General features: G+C 35.1%; 1 protein-coding gene across 1 annotated transcript in view; it reads right to left on the reverse strand.

Annotated features, from left to right (window-relative positions):
* Positions 1-1,912, reverse strand: part of LOC149181667 (SNF2 domain-containing protein CLASSY 1-like) — a 173,418-nt gene extending 171,506 nt beyond the window's left edge. Inside the window, exons 1-2 of the mRNA XM_089416667.1 lie at positions 1,714-1,912; positions 1,449-1,555 (exon numbers count right to left, since the gene is read on the reverse strand). The gene's annotated coding sequence lies outside the window, so the exon portion shown is untranslated. The remainder of the gene's footprint in view (positions 1-1,448; positions 1,556-1,713) is intronic.
* Between the last annotated feature and the right edge of the window lie 8,704 nt (positions 1,913-10,616).

Below are 10,616 nucleotides of genomic sequence, written 5' to 3' on the forward strand. Positions count from 1 at the left end.
ATTCAAATTCTAAACATGCCCATGAATATGAACATTTTGCAAAGGATTGTGAAAAAAATCTTCAAGCATCTAAATCAGTTCCAGGCAAAGATGATCAATGGCAAACCATAAGGAAGAAAATGAATCCTGAACAACCAACCACCACTGTGCAATCCAAATCAGTCCCTCAAACTTTAGGCTTCTCAACCCCTTCCAACTCCAAACATGCAGTGTCACATCCGCAACCAACCGAGATCCATTCTAGCCAATATACAAAAACACGCACAAAAATCTCCAAGAGGAACCTCAATTTTTAAATCAATCAGCTTAATCCTTTTTCCGAACCTTAGCAGTTTCGAACCCCACCCCTGCAACATCATTTCCACCCAGCATGCATTCTTTTTCTAAGAACCATGAAACTGTGTCTCCTTCAACTAACAAGGGCGCTATATCAAACTAGATAAAAGAAATAAACAATAAGCAATTTTCTACCCGCGTTATCACCATCGAAAAGGCCCATTAGCTATTAGAAGAAGACAAAGCAGAGTAAACACAAGAAAAGTTACCCAAGAAAGTTGGCAGGAAGCCAACAAAAGAAAAAGAAAAAACAACAAACTAAAAAAATATTCTAGAGATCCAAACCACTATAGAAAAGACTTTAGTAGCTGGATCTAGAAATGCCTAAAATCTAGGAGATTTAAAAGGGCATAACACGTTGTTTCACCTGCGCCAAGCAGAGATGGAACTACAGAAAAAGGGAAGTACAGGATTTAAAAAATGAATGCAATGCATTCTTAACAGCCATTTTTTCAAAATCTGCCACGCAATTTTTGCAAATGATTTCCAACTGGCAGTGTGAAATTAAATTAGCTGTATTCTTTGATAGAAATCAAAGGTGGAGGTCATGCAGAAGCAACTGAAATGAAACCCCGAGTTGGTCCCTCCAATGCGTGCCTGGGAACATGAATGCTGAAGTGAGAAACGGCTTCATCTAAATCCAAGAAGGGGTTTTGTGGATATGTTTAAGGACGGACTCAGCACATACGGTATGCTGCAGTGTTTGGGACCTAGATTCTCACTAAATGACGGAGGCCAGCCATGCCTGTGCTAAAGTTTAAGCTTTGGCTGGAAGACCCTCTGTTTCGTATTATTCAGAATATCTAAAGATTTGGCAAGCTAACCGGACTCATGTTTACAGGTGGAAGGGGATGTTTCAAGGAATACAATCAGCCTCCCCAGCCAACTTCTTTGTAATTTTCTAATATTATATGATCAAATCAGGTTAAAAAAGAGTTCTAATGGCCTTCAAACTAAAACAAAACAGGTTTAAAATTTCACCCAAAAAAAACAAAAACAAAAAAACCTTTCTAATCTTGTTCACTACAGTTGCAGGACAAGAGCTGGGGACAAGTGCAAAAGATGCTCAGGTGCTTCGATTTAATACCATTCAGAGTAAATAGTTAACTGACCTCCCTGTCGATCCAAATGTTCTGGTGTCGTGTTTAAAAAGCTTGTGTCCTGGTCTTTGAAGGTGCGAATCGTGCAAACTGCAACATGTCCTGCTTCATGCCATTCCCTGCATGCATGGTCATGAATCAGCACAGCAGGTATGGTACCCCTTTGCTATAAGAGTGGATTCCAACCCATTTCCATTTGAGAATTTAACCACATTACTCAATTACTCGCCCTTCCTCCAGCACATTAGCAATTTCAATCAATATAAGTCAGTTTTACCTTAGCCGCGAGAGCTGCAAAAGTTCAAGCTCAGGTCAGAGGATTTCGCTGGATAAGCTTCGCCATGAAAAGGAAAGGAACCCGCACCACAATAACATTATCCTGACTCACCTGGTTTTGGTTATATGCAACGGACCAACACACTGCTAGGCTGCCCGGTTGTGGCGTGGAGATTGAGTGTGACTGTGACTGTGACCACAGACACGACCCCGTATGTGTGTGCGCGTGAAGAGGCAACTGAGTGGAGAATTTGGCAGTGGAGAATTTGGCGGCGTAGAGATATGATGAAAAATGCCAAAATCCTTTTTTGCATTTATGATACGGTCTGATCAATGAATGTTACGTACACACTCCAATTCGCCAACAAAAGTTCCGAAAACGAAAAAAAAAAATTGAAAGACAGTGGAACGTTAACGTTGCTGCGTGCTTGTGATTGGGTGTCAAATTACATATATAAGCTCTGCACACTGCAGTGGAACCTCAAACCATGCAACGTTATGATCGCACTGCCATAAATAACCACGATTGCATTGGATTGGATGTATACGGACACACAAAATCCAACCAACCCGAAGGATATATATATGGAGAAAACTTCGGGTTCTGACCTAGGCTTACAGTGACGACAGTGCATTTAAAAAGAAAATTGTATATCCCAGCTTTGTATTGACAAAAGTGCATTAAAAAATAAGAAGGAAAATGGGAAAATTCAAGGGAATGATAATTTAAAGTATGGGTTTTTAGGGGCATTTATCGAGCTTATCCAGATGCTTTGTGTTTTATGTTTTATATTTAAAGATAAATGGAATTTTGACATGGGGTAAATAGAGGAAGTGTTAGAAATAAAGTTAGACTTAATGCCTATCATCATTATTATGAAATATAAGTAAGAATTATATATCTAAATTGTTGTGTGAGTTGATAATTTGAACAAAGGACGCACAGAGAAGTGCAATATCTATTCTTCTTCCACTATCGGTCCTCAGAAGTGCCCCCTACCTTACACAACAAACGTTATATCCCAAAGATCAATTGCATACGCGGAGAAACCCAAAACCCATACGCGGAGAAACCCAAAACCCATGGCAACAAGAAAGTTCAAATTCAAAATATATGCTATATGATGTACCTTTTCATTAGAAAAAACTATACATATAATATAACTTTAGAATTAATTGAATTTTAGATTTATTATTATGAAAAAATATACATTTATAAAATTAATTGAAGTTTAAATGGATGAATAAATTTTATGGATCATTGAAGTAGAATTTACTGAAGTTGAGATTGATTCATAAATTTTAAAGATCCAGAAAATTAATTTTGAGTTTAAATAATTTTGATAGTAAAGAAATTTGAGATGGTTGAATTTAGTTTTATTTATGTTGCCAGGAAACGTGAGTGCGGGGGCGGGGATAAGGGGCGGGGACGGCATTTTTGGAAACAGGGTGCATGGGTTCGTTGGGTAGTATAATAATATTAAATTTTAATAATTATATTTTATAAATTATAAATTTGTAATTAATAATATATATGAAATTTGAATTTGTATATTTTTCAACTTTAAACAAGAAGACTTTGAGAATGTTGTGAGAAATTGGCAGATTTTGATACTTAATTTAGCCATTGTCCAAAATAGCCCTTCGTCATTTAACAGCATCAGCTGATTACAACTTATGGCTGGTCTCAATCCTACTTTCTATTTGACCAAAAATGTCTGAACCTGTATGTGTGCATTTACAGTTTATAATTTGATGGTTATTTGGCTCGGGAATGAATGTTTCATTCCAAATTGATTTACAAGAATCTGCAGGCCCAAATTACAGAGTAAGAGGTCTCTTTTCCAGTTCTAGTTTCGATGCCATATATTCTATGTTCTCGACATAAGTGACATATTTAGCTTTTAAATTGAGTTGTTACAATTGAATGTCCATCTGTATAGAGAAGGGAATTATTTATTATATGTTTTGCCAGCTCAATGTTACATGTCGATGGAAAACATTGCAATTAAACTTGCTAATATGCTCCAAGGAGCCTTACAAATTAGATGGTGGTTATGTTCGTTCCACAAAGCTCATCGTTGGAACAAAGAACATGGGTCTACAGGCCTGGATTTTTGGTTTTAAGTAATCACGAACACCTATGGCATTAGGGATATTGCAGTAGTGACTGCTAGTGGGCAATTGCAATCCACTTACAATGAAAGTGTAATGCAGCTTAATGTAGTTGAGCCCCTGTGGGTGTTCACTGTTCAAATGTGTAATATAAATTACAATGCACCTATATTTTTCACACGCGAGCCTTGTGAAACTTTTTCATGGAATAATAAAATTGAAAATGAAAACTCGTAAATACCACTGCCGTTGAAGCTGCTCTGTCCACTGCTACTGAAGCTACCCACTGCCCACTGCTGCTGAAGCTGCCCACTGCCACCAGAAATGGTAAACGGGGACTGCTCAAGCCTCAACCAAATCGAAAAAACTTAAAAGTTAAATGAAATTAGTAATCAGTGATCACGGTGTTTGTTCTTCTGGTATGTCGCGGTGCTTTGCCGCCAAGAATAATCACGTATCACGGTATCAGTCTATCAGATATTTGCTTGTGTAAAGAGTTAAAGTCTTAAAGATTTAGGGTTTTTTAAGTTTTCTACCTTTGTTATAAGTTATTTTTTAAATTTCAATAAAAAAAATTATTTGAAATTTAAATTTTTAATATAGTTTTCTTTATGAAGAACTCGAAGAACCCGAAGAACCCAAAGAACCCAACCCGAAGAACCCAAAGAACCCGAAGAACCCAACCCAAAGAACCCAACCCGAAGAACCCAATAACCCAAGCACCCGAAGAACCCAAGAACCCGTTAAAGGAAAAGAACCCAAATTTTTTTTTTGAAGAACCCGGTTCTTCTGGGTTCGTCTGGGAAGAACCCGTACCCGAATCCGGTACTTGGGTGCGGGAACCCGGGACGGGTTCGAGAACCCTACCCCCGGGTGCGGGTACCCGTGCAACACAGATTTTTATATTTAAAAATATAATTTGAATTATTAAATATTTTTATTTTGTTAAAAATAGTGGCTCAATTACAATGAAAAATATAATTTTAAAAATCAAATTATTTTAAATTAATGTAACTAATTTGTTTATAAAATGACATAAAATGAATTTGTTTGTTTAATTGCAGGTAAATGGTTACATGATTAAGGCACTCTTTATAATAGCCTATTATTATTAAACTAATAAAATTATATATAGTTTATGACCCAAAACTAACTAAACATGTATTATCAAGTTTCATCTTTATAACAAATAAAATTATTATGATCAAAAATTGTAATAGATTGGAAGTTAAAAAAAATGGCAAGTAAACATTATGATTTAACTCACTTCATATAAGATTATAGATATGAAAGTAATAATATCTTCTACTCAAGCTTGTAGCTGGATTTTCTTCCAAAGATGAAGTTTGTTGTAATTCCAATATTAGAAGCTCAAACATGTGGTAAAACCCCAAAATCAACAATCCTAGAATATAAAGAATGTGCAAATTATATCATCCACAACTACACATGGAACAAATTATATGCTCAAATAGATAACTAAGAGACAAAAATGTGCCTTTAGTTGAAATAAGAAAAAAGAGATTGTAAGTAGTCAACTTCCAAAAGGTGTATTAGATTGGAAACCCACGATCACATACATAAATCATGTAGAATATCAAGGATGAATAGTAATAGTGAGGTTAAGTTGATAGTAATAGTGAGGTTTAAGTTGAGAATTTTCAAATGGATCAAGTCTTTTGAAAAGTTATGTGTGATTTTAAAATTACACATTAGTTGCACATGTCAATCATTATTTTAGCTTGATAAGTATAAATTGAAGTGCAAAATGCACTACCCATATTTGTCATTTCTTCATATAGCTTTTCAATATGATATTATTCAACATGAATCCATTTACATTGGGAACATGAGATTCCAAATGTGAGATATTCTAATCCAAATAAATCGCATATCATGCCCCATTAGATATATATATATATATATATATATATATATATATATTTGTAAGTTCGGCAGTAGTGAGGCTACACCATGATAATGTCCAATAATAACACCTGGATAGGGCGGGGAATTAAACCAGTGATTTAACATCTAGCATTGTCTTAATAACGCACCTAATCATTGTCTATCCAAGACCCCATGGACAATAAAATGGCTTTTTTTTTTTTATCAATGAAGGATTAATTATTTAGATTCAACAAATTAATTAAAGGGAAACAATCTCAAAAGAAATTTACATATTCACAATCTTGGGTGCCTTGAAATTCAAACTATGTCTGGTGCATCTCTTTGTCTATGTAAATTATAAGTTTTCGCACAAGATTGTTGTGTACATTTGTGGTGAGATACAACAAAATCAAGACCATGGTGTAATTTTGAGTTTAAATCATTTCAATGGTAAACCACTTGTAACAGCCTCCTCCCACATCTACCTAAGTAACCGGCCAACCGGGGTAAACATGTGACGAGAAGTTACTATGATATGATTCGACTCCCTATGTGTCAGTTAAGGAAGTGGAATCGACGAAAACACACCATACTAGACCTTTTGCACTTGCTACAAGACTCCCATAATGCATCCCAATCATTTTCCTGACTAGCCCTTGGGTCCCACTGAGCTTTTAGACCACTAAACCCTCAGACGCTCCCTTGATATGGACAAGGGTGTGTCTGGAAACCTCCAGACGCATGCACAACATGGGTATGCATGCGTCTAGGGACTTTTCTCCTCATACATGTGCCTACGACTCTGGGATTTGTGCCATTTTTCAAGCCCATAATCCAAGTCACTACCCAGAAACCCCTGTAGCTTTCAGAATCCATGAATTACATGACCATAAGACTTACAAATCAAAAACTTACTCCAGGACTAGGCCTGGCCATCACCAATCGAGATTGACATTCTGTCAAACACTTGACATCAATGCAATCTACAGGAAATGAATACAAGATAGAGCATAAATGACTGATAACTCATATGAGACTCGACAAGAAGGATCGCCACCCTCTTCCCTTAACTATTTTGACATCAATTATGTCTTGCATCCATTATCCTTTTAGTTACAAGTAAATACATGAAATAACCATGACTATAACCAATCACATAACCATGCTTATAACCAGCATTAAACCATGTAAATAAAAATGAGATAATAGTTATTAAGGCCACATAATAACAAGTACAAAAGCAAGAGAACTTAGCTTTTATTAAACATAGGCAAAGTCGACTAGATTCAGGACTTCCACGTACCACCCAACCGTAGACATGGTTGAACCAAATCTTTCTTTCATCCAGTCACCCTCGTGCCATATTCCAAGCACGAATGTGGGATATCATGGATAAACCAATCCAAAAACAACCAAGGGAGTCCAGAGGTTAAACCACCTCCACCCTCACCAAACCGTCATCTCACCAAAATCGGGACTGAGATCGCAAAACCAAACCAAGCTTGGAATGCCTCCGGACTGGACTCCATCACTATCCTTGAGGAATTTTTTGTCTCCTTGTCTCTCAGGCTTTACCGCAATCCACACCGGATCACTAGGTCTTAAGCCGAGACTCCACCCTTAGGCTTTACTGTGTATCTTGCCAAACCGATCAAGGGATCCCTAGGCCTTTGGGAATTTTCTTGTCGGATTCTGAAACCATCTAGCAATTCCAAAGCTCAAAACTAAGAAAACAATCCCATCACACCATGGCTATCCAGAAAAGGCAAGGCAAGGCTGAAAACCATTGTCATAACCAGGAAAAACCATGCCACCGTTAGAAAGAGAACCATATACCAACATGAAAATCCATGCATGTTAAAACCAGCTAGGAAATCACACATGCAATATGTTACCTACAAGTATTCTTGCTGAAGTTGCTTGATCCTACTCTTCCTTGCTTACTCTTTGCTTTCATTTACTTTCCTTGTCATTCCTTTGTTTGTTTTTCCCTTCCTTGCTTCAAAGCTTAGCAAAAGCTTGCCAATTATCCTCGGAAGACTTTTTATCAATGAGGCCTCGGTTATCTTCGTTTTCCATTATTTTCCTTCATTTTCCTCATCACATGCAACCTATGAATTTTCACCTTCCCTTTCTCCTAATTTCAATTATTTTTATAAATAAATGTTCCAAAAATGTCATTATGACTTTCCAAAGCTTTTTCATTGCCTTTGTCAATTCTCTTAGCCGTAATAACCGAAACGAACACCCATTAGGCTGTTTTTCCCAACATTCAACTTGGAATATGTGTCTTGTGACCTTGGTCTTATATTTTTTTCATGGATTTTTAATGAGAGTTGTTGCACCAATTTTAAAATAGTTGAATTTATTTTTATTTAAAAATACAATTTGAATCACTAAACATTTTTATCTTATTAAAAATTGTGGCTCAATTCCAATGAAAAATATAATATTTCACCTTATCACAATATATTTCCAATAATAAATAATAATAATAATAATATTAAAAAAAGCACCTTATACAATATATCTAAATTTTATTGAATTTTATAAAAAAATATCAATATAATTTAATATATGTAAATTTTATTGGATTTTATAAAAAAAAATAGCAATTTAATTTTAAAAATCAAATGAGTTTAAATTGATTTATTTAATTTGTTTATAACATTACATAAAATAAAAATTCAACTAGAAAAATAATATTTTCTAAATATTTTTTTACTTTGAACAGTGAATGGTTACACTTTAAGGAATTCCTTATAATAGGCCACCATCATTAAACTAATAAAAAAAATATCTTTTATAACTCAAAACTAACTAAGCATGTATTCTCATAGTCTCATTTCTATAACAAATAAAATTATTATGATCAAAAGTTGTAATAGACTAGAAGTTTAATAAAAATGGTAAGTAAACATTATGATTTAACCCACTTCATATAGGATTATAGATATGAAAGTAATAATATCCCCTACTCAAGATTGTAGTTGGATTTGTGTTTAAGGATCAATTTTGTCTTAATTCCAATATTAGAAGTCGAAACATGTGGTAAAACACCAAAATCAACAATCCTAGAGAACAAAAATAATGTGCAAATTATATGATCCACAGCTACACATGGAACAAATTATATGCTCAAATAGATAACTATGTTATGAAACCAGCTCACAAAAAGATAGATCAATGTCTTAGAAATAAGCCTCTTCAAGGGGGCAACCTCCTTTACATTACATAAATGAACAATTCTTGGATGATACAAATGACACGACTTCATTTCTATATATAGGAGTCTAAGGGGTCATAACATAATAAAAGTCGACATAACAATAATAATGTAAGGGCACAATAATACAATAGTGAGATTCTATGGGGCACAATAATAAAAATATGGGGACTACATGGGCACAACAATATAATAAGGGGGTTGTACTAATAAAAATAAGGGGTTACACTAGTAGTATAGGGACCTAACATGCCCCTCTCTTTCAAAAAGTGTTGTCATCAACGCTTGAGTAGTTCTTGATGGTTCTGTATAAAATTCTTGTCCTCCCGTGTGGAATCTTTAGCGAGTAAGTTCTTCCACTTTATGAGATACTATGAAATTAATCGATTTCGTAACTGTCAGGTTTTTGTTTCTATGACTACTCTAGTTTCCAATAGATTTTTCCTTCCTCGTCAAGTTCTGGCAATATTGTTTAAACTGGGATTTTCTGCAACTTTTGAATGAGTGGCCACACTTCTTCGTCCTTCTTCTATTCATCCCTTGCTTCATTTATCCAATCTGGTTGGATAATAGAAATAATACAAAACAATGCTTCCACGTCCTCATCCTTTCTTGAGAGTGCATCTGCAACAACATTTTGCTTCCATTTTTTGTAGATGATTTCAAAGTCATAACCCAACATATTTGTGACCAATTTTTTCTGTTCTTCTAAAGATAATCTTTGTTCTAAAAGGTATTTAAGGCTATCATGATCCATTTTTACCTTGAAGTGTCTTCCCATTAGGTAAGGTCGCCATTTATTAAGTGCATGTAATATTTCCAACATTTCCTTCTCATAAATAGCTTACTTGAGCTGTAGCCACAAAAATACCAAATCACCTACATCAAAACTTCTTTCGTTGTGATGTTGATCTTCCTATTGTTTCATTCAATTATGCACCAAAGTGGCGTCATCATTTAAAATTTTTAGAACTTGTTGTTGATGCTCGATGTGATCTTTCACTGCTTGAATATTTTTCTTCTTGATATGTGCTTCTATCTCGAGAGTTTGAGGAGTGGTAATTTCTTCGAATGCATTACAAGAAATGGTCGGATTCATTTCTTGATGCTCGATGTGATCTTTCACTTCTTGAACATTTTTCTTCTTGATATGTCATTCTATCTTGATAGTTTGAGGAGTGGTAATTCCAACCAATGCATTACAAGATACGGTCAGGTTCATTTCTTCTTTCTCGATGTGATCTTTCACTTCTTGAACCTTTTTCTTCTTGATATGTCCTTCTTTCTTGAGAGTTTGAGGAGTGGTAATTCTTGCCAATGCTTTACAAGATATGGTCGGATTCATTTATTCTTTCTCTGGGGTTGGTTCTTGGTGTATATCCTCTTCTTTTGATGTTTCTTTATCATTTCCTTCCTCCTCTTCATAATCTACATAAAATAATTTCTTCTCAGCACACTTATGGCTTTAGTGTATTTGTTATCACAATTGTAACAAAGCCATTTTTTCTGCTTTTTCTTCCGATTGTTGTGGTGTAAACCTTGTAGGTTTTGGAAGGCTAGGACAAAAAGCACTTCCATAATTATAGTTGTGAGTGGTGGGATTCCTTGTTTCCATAATTTCACTTTCAATTTTTCTTGTCAACCTAAATGTTATCCTTTAAGTCTCTATGAAG

Source organism: Pinus tabuliformis, chromosome 3_2 (assembly GCF_031772625.1).
Source record: "Pinus tabuliformis cultivar Carrire ecotype Pingquan chromosome 3_2, CPIR1, whole genome shotgun sequence".
NCBI lineage: Eukaryota > Viridiplantae > Streptophyta > Pinopsida > Pinales > Pinaceae > Pinus > Pinus tabuliformis.